Raw genomic sequence first — 14479 nt, 5'->3', positions numbered from 1 at the left:
TGGGAAAAATCAAGCTTTATGTATTGTAATAGTGTATCTATTCTTGTGGGTATAAAGCAGTTCCATTTAATCTCTTTTAAGTAATCACTTTCATTTTCTAAATCTGGGGTTTCTAGGAAGGGCCAGAGAATAAATATTTTATTTTTTGTAGGTCATACTATCTCTGTGGCAACTATGTGATTCTGCAGAGTAAATGGAGCCATGGACAATATGTAAATGATTGAGCATGACTATGTTCCAATAAAGCTTTATTTACAAAAACAGGTAACAGGGGATCCCTGGGTGGCGCAGCAGTTTGGCGCCTGCCTTTGGCCCAGGGCGCGATTCTGGAGACCCGGGATCGAATCCCACGTCGGGCTCCCGGTGCATGGAGCCTGCTTCTCCCTCTGCCTGTGTCTCTGCCTCTCTCTCTCTCTCACTGTGTGCCTATCATAAATAAATAAAAATAAAAAATAAAAAAATATTAAAAAAAATATTAAAAAAAAAACAAAAAAAAAAACAGGTAACAGACTGGATTTGGCTTTGCTGACTGCTGCATTAGAGTTCTGGAGGTTGTTGTATTTAGGAAATTGAAAACATCAATTTGCTTTTGCTTTTGATGGATACTACGTACCAGGTACTGTTCTGAAATATTCATGAATTCATTGAATCTCCATAATAATTTTCTCTCTGTAGGTTAACTAACCTGTCTAAAAAGTCATACTCAGCAGGTAGTGAAGCAGGGGTTTGCACCTTACCAGCTTAATTTTGGAGTCTGAACTTTTAACTATGAAAAGTAAGTATTACCCAGGAGATAGTCAACCCTTTACTTGTATCACCTTATTATTTTGCACTGGGCAAAGGCTGGCAGGTGGACTTATGTCAGAGCTCCTGAATTGTCCGTCCAGCTGCTTTCCATCCACTTCAGGCCTGGCTGACTCCCAGTGGAGATACCACAGGCTGCAGCATCCTGATGGAGATAGCACAGGAAAAATTATGCAGATCGGGCCACATCACTTTGTGCTGCCCTGGCTCTGTTCCTTACAACATGCCACATGAGCTCGTAGAGGTGCATTCAAATTATCAGGAAGTCTTGATGTGAGTAAAGGGATTTCTGATTTAAGGGGGCAGTAGTAGGTGGAATCATTAACCACATGGATCTGTCCCTACAGCCCAAAGGAAAAGCATTTTCCTTTACTCAGTCTGAATCCTCATTTATTTATTTATTTATTTATTTTGGAAAAATCTCACACTCAACCCAAGCAGCATGTTCTGGAGCTTGGTTCCATCTCTCTGTCTCACAGTGCAGGTGATATGAGGAATCTAGTAACCTGTGAGGGTTCAGTCCATCAATAGGTTCTGCCTTCTGACTGAGAACAAGTAGGGCTCAGCCAATGGAGAGAGTGAGGACAGGATGTGCATTCCCTTGATCCCTTCCTTCAGGTTAGTGGAGACGGTCAGTTTTATGTGCCAATTTAGCTGTATTTCCCAGTTACTTAATCAAACACTAATCCAGGTGTTGCTGTGAGAGTATTTTTTAGATGTGATTAAAGTCTATAATCAATTGATTCTATGAAAGGAAGATTCTCCTAGGTAATCTGAGCAGGACTGACTCCATCACTTCAGCACTTAACAGTAGAAGTAAGGCTTCCCAGGAGAAGACCAAATTCTGTCTGTGGACAGGAGCTTCATCCTGTGTCTGAGGGTTCCAGCCTGCCCTTCCCAAAGGCCTATTATACACATTTTGGCCTTGCTTTGCTAGTCTCCACAATTACATAAGCCAATCCCTTGCAATCAATGTCTTACTGTTTATCTCCTACTAGCCCTGTTTCTCTGGTTGAATCCTGACTTCAGCTGGCTATGTCTCTTAACCATGGCCAATGTTCTTGTCAAGTGACTAGTTTTATATGAGTATCTTTCCTTCTTGTTCTGCAACTGCTTCTTTCCTAAAGGTGGTAACAGCCTAAGTTACTGAATCATTACTACAAGTTTGCATATCCAAGTTTGCATACTTGTACATCATCCCTTTATAAGTCACTTGTCCCTGAATCAACTTATTTTGAGTGGGCTGCTTCCTCTTGAGACCTAAGTGATACATCCACTAATAAGAACACTTAAATTAGAAAACAATCATTAAATGCACAAATTCATCTTTTTAAAATATTATCAAGTGCCTATTATGAGCTGGCCAAGTGCAAAGCTCAAGAAATAAGATGGTTAATAAAAACAACATGGTCTTTGTCTTCGTGAGCTTATAGTTTGGAGGAGAAGGTGGACAAACAAATAATGATTGTTCTTGTAGGAAATTCTACAATTAGCACACTATGAAAACCCAGAGGAGAGGCTCTTAACCTAATACTGAGTTGAGATATCTGAGAAAACTTCCTGGTGGAAGAGATATCCAAACTGAGGCCTGAAGTTAGAAAAAAAATGAACCAGGCAAAGGGATATGTGGGTTAAATGGTCTTATGTGTATGGTGGGGAGTAACCTGTGCAAAGGCCTAGAGTCTTAAGAGGGTGTGGCTTCTGTAAGTCGCCAAATGTCATTGGGTATGGAGGGGCAATAGCACAGGTTGTAGAAGCAAGCAGCAGCCAGATCAGGAAGGACCTTTGCTGTCACGTTAAAGAGTTGGGTAGGGAAGCCATTGAAGGGTTTCAGGTCTGAGGTTGCTGTAATCAGAAAGGTCACTGCAGAAGGGAGAAAATACTGAAGGGGCAAGGCTGGAGTCCTAGTGATGCGAGCAAGAGAGAATAGCCTTGCATGATGGCAGGGGCTAGTCCAGAAAAAGAGAAAATGGTAAATTTTGAGAGATGCTTAGAAAGTAGATTTTATTGATCTCAAGGAAAAATGAGATTTGGGCTCTGGGGCATGGGAAGGTGAAGAAAAAAGAAGAGTTAAAGTGTCCCTTAGTTTTCAGCATTGGCTGGATGACTGATGGTACAGTGTCTGGGATAGGAAACAGGTTTGGGGTAAAGGAAGCAAGGTTAGTTATGAACTTAGCTAAGAAATGAAGTTAGTTGGTTAGAATTTGAGGAACCTGTGAAATCTGTAGGGGGAGGATGAGTAGCAGGATACATAGGTCTGAAGCCCAGAAGAAAGCTTTGGATAAGAAATAAAAATCTGAGATTCATTAGTAAATTAGATGATAAGTGATCCTATATTGAGAAATTTCAGGGAAAGAATATAAAGTGAAAAAGAAGAGGGTAACTGACCAAAGCAAGGAATGCCATATTTGGACAGATGGTAAAGAAACGATCTTATGAAGGAGTCTGAAAAGCAGGAGAGAGAGAAAAACCATGAGAAGGGGAATACTCCTAAAATCTGAAAAGGGAGTGTTTCAGGCAACTTTTATATAAAAGTGGAGCAAGATGGGGCTGGAAATTGTACTAGGGAATGAGGAAGACATCATCCCCTCCTTCTAACGTGGAAAGAATGGGGGAAATGCATAACTTCTACTTGAAAGACGGCAGAGGTTCTAGCCTCCTCACAGGAGAACTAGATCTTAATTAAGGCAAACGTGGTACATGTTCTTTATTATAGAAGGGATTTCCAGAAGATATAGTTGTAAGTTTGGACAAGATGCCCAAAAAAGCATGGAGATGTGTTCATAGGTCAGTGGTATGCCTGGAGCGGCCCTGTCCATTCCTCCTACCCACCACCACAGTGTTCCTAACCTACCAGCAAGATAGAAGCACCATCTCTTTAAATAATGATATCCAGACATATGCATGATAGTCAGCCAGACATGCAGGACTCCATGACAGTGACGAATGGGGCCAATAAGTAAGAAGCCATATTTTGCAAAATAAAACAAATCTGAACTACATAGGTTTAATTTGACAAGCTCCATAAACTGCTCTAAATGTCAGTCATTCCCAAATAACAGATCAAGAAGAAATTTTCCCTGATTTGAGGCAAAATGACAAAAATGCAAATAATGTAGTGAATTTTGCAATAATGATCATAATTATCATTATTTCAATTCTTAATTATGGCTGCATGTATTTAACTTTAATAATGGTACTTTACCCTTAAGTTATATTGTTCCTTCATTTTTTGGGGGTTGTTAAAATTGGTTCTTATATGAAACAATGGTAATAATAAATGACAATTTATCTTAATGATCTTTTCTGGTAAGATAAAATAGTGACAACCTATTGATTTTACTTGTCTTTGAAAACTCCACATCTGGAAACTGCTCATTGGTTTCCACACCTGTGAATATTTTTTTTCAGTGTGATATAATTTGTTCATACCAATTAGGAATTAGGAGAAAAGGACTTAAATGTAACTTGATGTAATAGTCTTTTTGTCAGTTGCCAAGTGGAACTGGAACACAGTTTGGGGATGCTTAGTAGATGGAAGAGAACTCTAAGAACAGAGGATTCTGCATTCAATTACACTTGGTAAGTCTTGCACACCAAATCTTTCTCCTGTGTTTCATAACGTACGTATCACATGAAAGACTAAAAAGTCCTGGAGTCAAGAAATCAGTTAAATTTTGTTTAATGGCTGAACAAACAAATTTGTTTGCTGCAGGAACATTTTTTTTCTGGCACACCTAATTAACATCTCCTGGAATAATCTTCTGTTAAGACCAGTTTAAGAAGTGTTGGAATAGTTGCTCTGTAATAGTAATCAAAAACGTATCTCCATGCTAGGAAATCCAATCAAAGCTGAAGCCTAGTGAAGTACAATTTCATTTGTTTTTAATTATATCATACCGATTTTTAAATACCTCAGTCTGTTGACCATGCTCATAACTCACAACAGCAAATATTTATGTGGCATTTACCGTGTTTCAGGCACTATTCTAAGCACTTTTGGATGTATTAACTCGTTCATTCTTCAAAATTGCCTGTAGGGGAAATACTATTATCCCTATTTTATGGATGAGGCTACTGAGCCACAGAGGGATTATGTCACTTGTCCAAGATCATACAGTTTGGTTCAGAGCTCAAGCCTTTGGTCACTCTGCTCTGCTGCTTTCTTGTGGGCTCCTTATTGCTGGCACGGTCTGCCAAAATTCAATTTACGGCTGCATGGTTGGATGGGTCACCTATAAACTCGCTTAAAGAATGAATGATGGATTGAGGTGCTCTGAAACTAGTCAGCAAGGGTTCACCTGACCAAGATTGACTGTTTCTCAGACTTGGTCCCACCACAAGATATAATGAACTTTCCAAAGACTTTGAAAATAGTGAGAGCCCAAGCTGAATCCTCTTTGAAAGGAGTCACCAAGGTATGGACTGACCACACTTCTAAGGAACCATGGACTCAGGGGAAGTCTACCTCTGGTCTCTCTGGAAGGAGTTGGCCAGGATGAACTAACACCTTGGTCAGAATTTACTCTGAGAGACGCTCTGATTTCAAGTCTCCTGTCACACAGGCTTCTGGGAAGGGTTAGATTAGCTCTGTCTGGCTAGTGTCTGAGGCTGGGATGGTGGGCAGAGCTGGTGGGAGTAGGGGCTGAGAATGGCTGATCCCTAATTGGGCCTCTTCCCCAATTCTTGGTTGAATTCTAAGGCTGTCATATGCAATTAAACTTTCATTTGAGAAGAAATAACATTCTGCTTTTGTGTGTAGGAAATTGCTTGCATAAAACCAGTGACACAGTTGTCCTCCACTGAAACAATTATTTGCCACTAGTAGAAGGTCTGTAAACCTTCAGTACTAATTTAAGTCCAAGATTGTTCTGCTCCTGTATTTTGTGGCCAAATTATATTGGGAAAAACACTTCCAAGTACCTCTGGATACCTTCAAAGTTCATCCTGTGTTTCAATCATAATCAGGGTTTGTTTTTGTTTTTTTAAGCATACCAAAGCCAATCCTCTTGGGGGTGGAAGGGGCGATTGAAACACTAAATTTAAAGAAATTAAAGCAAGAACTAAATCTTAAGAAAGTAAGTAGAAAGGAGTTGAAATTAAAGTCATACCTTTGACCAGCAAACATAGTTTTAACAAAACCATATAACACTATTAGTTACACAAAATCAAAGGGAGCTCACAAATATAAGTCGTAAATCTGTTTGGCTCATTTGGGGTGTAACCAGGCATAGGAGGTGAGAGAGTATTTTTGCCTGTTCCTAGGACATTAGCAGCCAAGTCCAAGGATGGAAGGCAAGAAAACTCTCTTCTATGAGGGGGTAGTTTCTTACTGCTTCCTGAAAGAAAAATCTTTCTGTTATCATATATTTCCCCTTTCCCACTAAACTGACAGAAGAAATTTCAATTTTATCACAGCAGGAGATGGTCATCCTGGAAATCACATGGTAGGGGTGTCTTTCTTGGTAGGGAAATTTCTTGACAAATCATATTAAGATAAAAGCACTTTGCTTATTCAGAGATGCAGCAAAATATTGTTCACAGGCCATTTGCCGATAAGCTTCAATGTCTGAGGAATTCAGCCTTTTGAAAAGTCCAATGCTAGTATTCTTTTGGGTTACCAGCTTGTTTTTATAGTAATTGCACAGTAAGACTCCACTTTGTTTCACTTGATGGATGACATGTGAGACTGTCCATAGGTGACAAAAAACAGATTATCAAGGGAAGTTGTGGAAAATCATACTAAACTATTTTAAGAAAAGAAAAATTTTAAACCAGGAGTAATTAAACCCAGCCAGGCCTAAAGTCAGGAAGCACAGACTATGTAGTGAAGTCACTGCTAATCTTATAATTATTTTATTTTATTTTATTTTATTTTATTTTATTTTATTTTATTTTATTTTATTTTATTTATTCATGAAAGACACAGACAGAGAGAAAGGCAGAGACACAGGCAGAGGGAGAAGCAGGCTCCCTGCAGGGAGCCCGATGCGGGACTCGATCCCAGGACTCCAGAGTTATGCCCTAAACACAAGGCAGGCACTAAACCACTGAGCCACCCAGGCATCCCACTTGCATTATAATTAAATGATCTTGTGGTTCAGCTTAGTCTTTCATTCAGAAATGAGCCTATTGTTTGATAAGCAAAATAGAACTGGTTGACAATAGATTATTTTCTTAATTAACTGTGTTCTTATAAAAATGCAGGATAAAGAAAGTCCATAAATGTCTCAAACCACATACTCAAAAAAAAAAAAAAAAGAAAAAGAAAAAAAAAAAAGCAAAAAAAAAAAACAACACACCACATACTCATGTTTTATTCTTTGAATAGCTTTATAGCTATATTTAGTGCCTTTTTGGTATTTAATTCAGCTTTGTTTTTAGATAATTTTATATATATATATATAAACACTGGCTTAATAGCATAACAAGAATTTTATATGCAGAGGAAAAAATGCCAAGAGGGCATTCAGGCTTTTATTGGTGTTGTTCATTCTCTAGCTGGAAGGTCACCATCACAGGAAGCTTTCTCAGCTTCACTAATGCAAAGCCAATTGTTCCCTCTTCTCTGCTCCCACAGTGGCTTAGTCCAGACTTCCACTACAGCCTGTATCTATTACTTATGTAATCATTTGCTTCCCTTTACGCTGGGAACTTCTCAGAGGCAGAGAACTTGCTTTACTCAGTATCTGTCTCCAGCACCTGGCACAGTGTGTGGCATACAGTAGGCACACAATCATTGCCATTGACCAATGGTCTTTTCAATGGCAAGTGAATGTAGAAACTATGTGTGGCTTCCAAATACAGCTATAAACAGACTGACACTGTTTCAGACTTCTTTTTGGCCTTTGAAAAGTTTGTCTGGTACCTCTATCCAAAAGTCTGCCCAAGCTTGATTTTTTAATTACTATTATTTTAATTTATTTATCTATTTATTTGAGAGAGAAAGAGTGTGTGCACATGAGCTGGGGTAGGGGTAGGGGAGTTAGAGGGACAAGCAGAGTCAGCACTGAGCAAAAGCCCATTATGGCAGAGGCAGGGCATGGTTTGGATCTCACACAAGACCCTGAGATCATGACCTGAACAGAAACCAAGTGTCAGATGCTTGACCAACTGAACACCCAGGTACCCCGAACCTTGATTTTTATGTATGATCTTATTTAATCTTCTAGTGTGCCAAAACTCCCAGAGAATGGTCCAACACTTTGATTATGATAAACCGTGTTATACAGAACTCAATTTGAGATTAGGGGGCTGTAGGAGAAAATGGAGAACTCCCTGGAGTTTATATAAAGACGTGGATGTAAGAGGTAACCAGCTTCTACCTGCCCACTAATAGTGCAATGCACCTTTATAGTTACCTCATCCCACTCTCCAAAGAGCTATGACTGGGCACTTTTTCTGCCATCCAGTCTTTAACTTAATTTTATTGTGTTTTAAAAAACAAAAGCTTTACTGAGATAAAACTGCCATCTCAATCATATCTATACACTTCACTAAAGTGTACAGTTCAGGGGCACCTGGATGGCTCAGTGTTTTTATTTATTTTTTGGCTCATTGTTTTTATTTTTTAATCTATTTTGAGTTAATTTTTATATACAATGTGAGACAAAAATCCAACTTTATTATTTTGCACGTGGATATACAGTTGTCTCAGAACCTTTTGTCTTTTCCCCACTGAATCGTCATGGCAATTAATTGTGAATGCAAGCCTTTACTTCTGGACTCTAAATTCTATTCCATTGATCTATATGTCTGTCTAATTTAAATATATATATATTTATTCATGAGAGACACACAGAGAGAGGCAGAGACACAGGCAGAGAGAGAAGCAGGCTCTCTGTGAGGAGCCCGATGTGGGATTTGATCCCAGGACCCCAGATCATGTCCTGAGCCAAAGACAGACCTGAGCCACTCAACAATGCAACCACTGAGCCACTCAGGCATCCCTATATGTCTGTCTTTATGCCAATATCATCTTCATTATTGTAGCTTTGTAGTAAGTTTTAAAATTGGCAAATGTCAGTTTTCCAACTTTGTTCTTCTGTTTCAAGATTTTTGGGGCCTATTCTGGGTAGCTAGGATTTCCGTATGAATTTCAGGGTCAGTTTGCTACATCTGTAAAGAAGCCACTTAGAGTTTTGATAAAGATTGAATTGAATCTGTATATTACCAATGGACATGAGTGTATCCATCTTATCTAATCCATGAAAATGACACATCTTTTCATTTATTTACATTGTCTTTTGTTTCTTTCATGATGTTTCATAGTTTTCTCAATACAAGTTTTGCACTTCCTTTGTTTATTTCTAAATGCTTTATCCTTTTGATGCTATAGTAGATGGAACTATTTTTTTTTGTGATGCCGACAGCTTTGCTTTTCTTTTTCAAGGTTTCTTTGGCTATTCAGGTCTTTTCTTGCTCCATACAAATTTTACAATTGTATGTTCTAGTTCTGTGAAAAGTGCTGTTGGTATTTTGATAGAGATTGCATTAAATGTGTAGATTGCTTTCGGTAGTATAGACATTTTAACAATATTTGTTCTTCCATCTATGAGCATGATATGCTTTTCCATTTCTTTGTTTTGTCTTCAATTTCTTTCATTAGTGTTTTATGGTTTTCAGAGTACAGGTCCCTCACCTCTTTGATTAGGTTTATTCTGAGATATTATTTTTGGTGCAATGTAAATGGGATTGTTTTCTTAATTTCTCTTTCTGCTCCTTCATTATTGGTGTATAGAAATGCAACAGATTTCTGTACATTGATTTAATATGCTGCAGCTTTATTGAATTCATTTATCAGTTTTGGCAGTTTTTTGGTGCAATCTTTAGGGTTTTCCATATAGAGCATCATGTCATACTGCAAATAGTAAAAGTTTTACATCTTCCTTACCGATTTGGATGCCTTTTATTTATTTTGTTGTTTGATTGCTGCATCTAGGACTTCCAGTACTATGTTGAATAAAAGGAGTGTGAGTGGATGGATATCTTGGTCTTGTTCCTGACCTGAAAAACAGTGTTTTTTTCCCCATTAAGGATGATATTAGCTGTGGGTTTTGCCTATATGACCTTTATTATGTTGAGGTATGTTCCCTCTAAACCTACTTTGTTGAATGTTTTTATCATGAATGGGTGTTGTACCTTAGCAAATGTCTTTTCTCCTCCATATAAATGATCATATGGTTCTTATTCTTTCTTTTATTAATGTAGTGTTTCATGTTGATTGATTTGCAAATATTGAACCCTCTGGCAACCCAGGAATAAACCCCACTTGAATATCATTAAAATTATTTATTTATTTTTTAAAAAAGATTTTATTATTTATTCACGATAGACAGAGAAAGAGAGAGAAGGGCAGAGACACAAGCAGAGGGAGAAGCAGGCCCCATGCCGGGAGCCTGACATGGAACTTGATCCCAGGACTCCAGGATCAGCCCTGGGCTGAAGGCAGTGCTAAACTGCTGAGCCACCCAGGGATCCCCTAAAATTATTTATTTAATGAGAGAGAGAGAGAGAGAATGAGCAGGGGGAGGAGCAAAGGGAGAAGGAGAGAATCTCATGTAGACTCCACACTGAGCACAGAGCCTAAAATGGGACTTGATCCTACTACCCCAAGATCATGACCTGAGCTAGAATCGAGTCAGACACTTAACCAACTGAGCCACCCAGGTGCCCATGGCTGATTTTTAAAATATACTGTTGAATTTGTTTTGCTAGTGTTTTGTTGAGGAGTTTTGTATCTATGTTCATCAGTGGTATAGGCCTGTAGTTCTCTTTTTTAGTGATATCTTTATCCGGTTTTGGATATCAAGGGAATTCTGGCCTCATAGAATGAATTTGGAAGTTTTTCTTCCTTTTCTATTTTTTGGAATAGTTTGAGAAGAATAGGTATTAACTCTTCTTTAAATGTTTGGTAGAATTTGCCTAGAAAGCCATCTGGTCCTAGACTTTTTTTTGTTGGGAGGTTTTTTTTTTTTTTTGAGATTTTATTTATTTATTCATGAGAGACAGAGAGAGAGGAAGAGACATAAGCAGAGGGAGGAGAAGCAGACTCCATGCAAGAGCCTGATGTGGGACTTGATCCTGGAATCCCAGGATCAGGTCCTGAGCCGAAGGCAGACACTCAACCGCTGAGCCACCCAGGCGTCCTTATTGGGAGTTTTTTCATTACTGATTCAATTTCTTTACTGGTTATGAGTCTGCTCAAATATTCCATTTCTTCCTGTTTCAGTTTTGGTAGTTTATATGTTTCTAGGAATTTATTCATTTCTTCCAGTTTGTCCAATTAGTTGGTATATAGTTTTTCATAATATTCTCTTATAATTGTATTTCTGTGGTGTGGGTTGTTATTTCTCCTCTCTTATTTGTTTTTTTTTTCAAGCCAAACTGTATCCAGCTTTATTAAAGATACTTTTCATAAACAATCATGGTATTTCAGGCAGAACATGGGCAGACGATCGTTAACAGTATACAACTTTTAAACTCCCTTCTTCAATGGACTACCAAAATCAGAAAGCCACTATAAAACCCAATGAAGTCTCCATGTGATGCTCTGAACAGGGAAAGTTTAGAGTAAGGGTTGACAGTTCACATTTAGCATGTTGTTTAACAACTTTTCACAAGCTGACCCTGACTTTCAGGAAATGAAATGAAAATGACAGAATTATCAATCTGAAGATCCACAAGCTTAAAAAACTCTTTTGAGGGACACTGTCTCAGGGGTGACACTGTAAAGTCCAGGTTGCCTGACATATTAGGAACCATTTCTTGAGGTCAGGTTCCAACAGGTCTCTGGGTTTAAGGGAGTCAAGTCTATGTTGAAGGCAAAGAGGGAGAAGAGGACATAAAAAGATGAATTTTAGTTTTTCCACACCACCAAGGTGGCTCATGTGTGTCAATATCAAGGAATCCCTCCTCGTGGGAGCCAAGAGGAAGTTTCTCAAAACTAGAAGGAAAAGGTGTTTTTTCCCTTGTTATCAATCTATCTTCGGAGATATTCTATTAGTGACATATGCCCTTCCCCCAAAACAACAATGAAATGCTCTGTGTACTAACAACATAGCTTAAAAAAAAAAAGTAAACAAAATTCTGCATTTTTATAAAACTTGATAAAAAATAGTATTTCAAACTGTACAGTCACCAGAAGTGCACAGTTATAAAAAATGCACACACTTCACTTGGCATCTCCAGCACCATCAGCTTTCTGTGCCTGGTCTGTTTTGGCATCTCCATTCTCTGCAGGGTTCTTTCCACCCTTGCCAGCATCAGCTTTCCCCTCTTTCTCTTTGGGTATCTTCTCTCCCTTCTTTGCAGGGGCCTTTTTAGGCTTGGCTCTGGCTTTGGAGGAGCAGGTTTAGCAGATAACCCTGCAGATCTCTGTGGCTCATCCTTCACCTTGGCTTTATCTCCTTTAGCATCCCCTTCAGCATCCCCTTCTCTTGGGCATGGCGGTGACGGCAGCAGGACGTAAGCACTGGACGCAGGGATGCAGCGGCACGCGGGCTTTGGCCGGTCCGGGGGTCATTCTTGCCTCTTCTTTACACTGCTCCTCTCTTCTCTTATTTGTGATTTTATTTATTCGAGTCCTTTTATTTTTTTTTTTCTTGATAAGCCTGGCTATAGGTTTATCAATTTTATTGATTTTTTTCAAAGACCCAGCTCTTGGTTTCATAGATCTGTTCCATTCTCTTTTTAGTTTCTGTATCATTTATTTCTGTTCTAATCTTTATGATTTCCTTCCTTTTGCTGGTTTTAGGTTTTGTTTGTTGTTATTTTTCTAGCTTCTTTAGGTATAAGATTAGGTTGTTTATTTAAAATAGATTTTTTTTTTCCTTCTTGAGGTAGGCCTGTATTGGGATAAACTTTCCACTTAGAATCACTTTTGCTATATTCCAAAGATTTTTGACTGTTGTGTTTTCATTTTCATTTGTTTCTACATAATTTTTGTTTCTCGTTTTATTTTATGGTTGACTCAATCATTATTTAGTAGTAAGTTCATGTATTTGTGGTCTTTCCAGATTTTTCCTGTGTGTGAGTAGGTTTGTATTCTAATTTCATAGGTTTGGTGACTAGAAAAGAAGCTTGGTTTAAAAAACAAAACAAAACAAAACAAAACATGGTATGGCTTTAATCTTCTTGAATTTGTTAAAGCTTTTTTTTTTTTTTTTTTTTTTTGTGGGCTAGTATGCAGTCTATTCTGTAGAATGTTCCATGTGTACTTGAAAAGAATGTGTATTCTGTTGTTTTAGGATGGAATGATCTGAAGATATCTGTTCAGTGTTAATCCATCTGTTCCAGTGTGTCATTCAAAGCCATTGTTTCCTTGTTGGTTTTTTTAGATAGTCTTTCTATTGATGTAAGTGGGGTGCTAAAGTCTCATACTATTATCATATTATTATTTAGTCCCTTTTTGTTATTAGCTGTTTTATGTATTTGGGTGTCCCTATGCTGGGTACATAAATATTTGCAACTGTGAAATCTTGTTGAATTGTCCTCTTTGTTATTATATACTGCCCTTCTTTGTCTTTTGTTACACTCTTTGTTTTAAAGTCTATTTTATCCAATATAAGTATTGCTACTCTGGTTTTCCTTTGCCATTTGCATGATAGATGATTCTCCAACCCCTAACTCTCAATCTGCAAGTGTCCTTGGGTCTAAAATGAGTGTCTTGTAGGCAGCATATAGATGGTTCTTGTTTTTTGTCCATTTTGTAATGCTGTGTCTTTTGGTTGGAGCATTTGGTCCATTTACATTCAAAGTAATTAATTGATAAGATATGTATTTGTTGTCATTTATTATTTGTTTTGTGGTTGTTTCCAAAGATTTTTATCTGATCCCTTCTTATCTTTTTCTCTTTCAAGGTTTGCTGATTTTCCTTAGTAATATATTTGGATTTCTTTCTCTTTATTCTTATATATGGTTACGATTAGGTTTGTATATGACCTCTACTTGCATTAGGGAGTCTATATTAATTTGATAGTTATTTAGATTTGAATCCATTCTTTACTCCTCTCTTCCCCACATTTTAGTAATATGTTTTTATATTTTATATCCTTTTATTTTGTGAGTTCTTTGATTTTCTTAATAGAAATATTTTTTTTTCTGCTTTTGTGTCTTTTACCTTTATATGGACACTATTGGTTTCTTCTTCCCACTCAGAGTTCCCTTTAATATTTCTTGCTCAGTTGGTTTAGTGGTCATGAACTCCTTTTGTTTTGTTTGTCTGGGAACTCTCTCTCCTGTTCTGAATGATAACCCTGCTGGATAGAATATTCTTGGCTGCAGACTTTTCCCGCTGAGCACTTTGAGTAATCATGCCATTCCTTTCTGGCTTGGAAAGTTTCTGCTAAAAAATCTCCTTCTAGCCTTATGGGTTTTCCCTTGGAAGTTACTATCTTCTTTTATCTTGCTGCTTTAACATTGTTTTCTTTATCTCTATATTTTGCTAATTTAATTTAAATATGTAATTGTAATTGGTGTACTTCTGCTTTTGTTGATTTTGATGAGAGTTCTCTGTGCCTCCTGGATCTGGATATCTATTTTCTTTCTCAGATTAGGGAAATTTTTAGCTATTATTTCTTCAAATAAATGTTCTGTCCCTTTTTCTCTCTTCTTCTTCTGGGACTCCTATAATATGAATGTTATTATGTTTGATGGAGTTCCTCAGTTCCCTAAA

The 14479-nt window shown here is 37.7% G+C and overlaps 1 protein-coding gene and 1 long non-coding RNA gene across 2 annotated transcripts in view; one reads left to right on the top strand and one right to left on the bottom strand.

Moving 5' to 3' along the window:
- Positions 1–240: 240 nt before the first annotated feature.
- The window catches only part of LOC144288919 (uncharacterized), a 47297-nt gene continuing 33058 nt past the window's right edge, over positions 241–14479 (bottom strand). Inside the window, exons 2-3 of the long non-coding RNA XR_013356985.1 lie at positions 819–949; positions 241–426 (exon numbers count right to left, since the gene is read on the bottom strand). This is a non-coding gene — a long non-coding RNA (uncharacterized LOC144288919). The remainder of the gene's footprint in view (positions 427–818; positions 950–14479) is intronic.
- Positions 8594–14479, top strand: part of LOC144288918 (uncharacterized) — a 255559-nt gene continuing 249673 nt past the window's right edge. Inside the window, exon 1 of the mRNA XM_077856953.1 lies at positions 8594–8803. The gene's annotated coding sequence lies outside the window, so the exon portion shown is untranslated. The remainder of the gene's footprint in view (positions 8804–14479) is intronic.

Source organism: Canis aureus, chromosome 18 (genome assembly GCF_053574225.1).
Source record: "Canis aureus isolate CA01 chromosome 18, VMU_Caureus_v.1.0, whole genome shotgun sequence".
NCBI lineage: Eukaryota > Metazoa > Chordata > Mammalia > Carnivora > Canidae > Canis > Canis aureus.
Note: the sequence above shows the minus strand (reverse complement) of the source record. Positions and strands in the feature narration are given on the sequence as shown.